This window comes from Lipotes vexillifer, unplaced genomic scaffold (assembly GCF_000442215.2).
Source record: "Lipotes vexillifer unplaced genomic scaffold, Lipotes_vexillifer_v1.1 scaffold691, whole genome shotgun sequence".
NCBI lineage: Eukaryota > Metazoa > Chordata > Mammalia > Artiodactyla > Lipotidae > Lipotes > Lipotes vexillifer.
The window spans coordinates 3,938,870-3,940,552 of NW_006788040.1; positions in this window are offsets into that span (position 1 = coordinate 3,938,870).

The following is a 1,683-nucleotide window of genomic DNA, read 5'->3' on the forward strand; positions in this document are numbered from 1 at the left end:
GACCTGCTTCTGCATGGGGTGCTTTTTAACTACCTGATCTTCACTTAACAGTTATTTGACACCACTTCAAAGTCCTCTGCGAATATCTGAAGGGCAGATTCCATTATTTTGGGTTTCCCATTAACTTCCAAAGAAGAATTGTAGTTTTCAAACCATGAGCTAGAGTTGGTGATGTTATCTTCAGCTTTGGCTTCTAAACCAGTAACTCCATTCTTAAGTCAGGCAGAGGATAGCTAACTGGCTTGGCCCTAGGGAAGCTCTGTGGATCCAGCGGGGGAACAAACCATGGCCTGAAGGTTTAGTCTCCATTCTGCCTTTAACTTGCTGAGTATCTTTGAGTAAGCTGGCGTACCTCTCTGGGCCACCGCTCATCTGATGGCTGTACGGGACGTTGGAAAACATGCAGCATGGCTGGGAGCAGCCATGGAGAGCACTGGGATGTGCTGAACAGGAGTAGAGCAGTTCTGTTTGGTAATTGGCCTGGGAAGATGAGTGACTCACCTGTCTGCCATATTTCACCTGGAGCTTGGCATGATTGGACCAGAGCTGGATCAACCACCAGCAACTAATGGGGAAGAGTCAGGTCGGGAAACCCAGGGGTAGGAGAGAACCTAGGAATTGCCCACTTTGCCCTACCTGAGGCATATCTTAATGAAGATGAAGTCAGGCCCTCGAGAAATCATGACCTGCCAAAGGTAGTACAGCTCTGGGGGCCAAATCAAGACCTGAACCAAAGTAGAGGTTCATTCTAAGACTGATTCTAAGAATGGTTTCAGCATTAATAGAGGAACACTCTGGGGGTTGAAGGTTGCCACTTACTTTACACTGTTCCCAACGATTTGAGGGCAATGTGCTGGTGAAAAACAATAAAGCAGGGAGCATTCTTGAAGAGTTATTCTACATTATTCTTGAGCACCTGATGACGAGCTCAGGGCAGCAGAGTTAGAATGAGCTTAGTTGATCACTTGTCTCGGGGCACATTCAGCCCAAGCAGCAAGCGTATTCCTAAGCCATTCTACATTAAAATGCCCTTTACTGGACTTCCCTGGTGGTCCAGTGGTTAAGGCTCTGTGCTCCCACTGCAGGGGGTGCAGGTTCGATCCCTGGTCGGGGAAGATCCTGCATGCATTGCGGCCAGGCAAAAAAAAAAAAAAGATGCCCCATTATTTATCATCAGCATTTCTGGGCTGTTGAGGTTGTTTGTGTATTTCCTTTCAATAAGAGCCAAACATTAAAATAATCCCTGTTTTACTTATTTTAGGGGATTGAATATTTTCCACCCAGAACCTCAGAATGTGACCTTATTTGGAACTAGGGTCTTTGCAGATGTAATTAGTTAAATTAAGATGAGGTTGTAATAGGTTGGGGTGGGCCCTAAATCCAATGACTGGTGCCCTTTTAAGAGGGCCATGTGGAGACAGCAACAGGGATTGCAGTTGAGCTTTCACAGGCCAAGTAATGCCAGAGATTGCCAGCAACCACCAGAAGCAAGGAAAGGGACAAGGAAGGATTCTTCCCTAAAAACCAGAGGAATTCCCTGGCGGTCCAGTGGTTACAACTCTGCGCTTCCACTGCAGGGGGCATGGATTCGATCCCTGGGTGGGGGAACTAAGATCCCGTATGCTGCATGGCGCAGCCAAAAGAAATGATATGGAAAATTGGCACAGATGCACTACCGGAAAG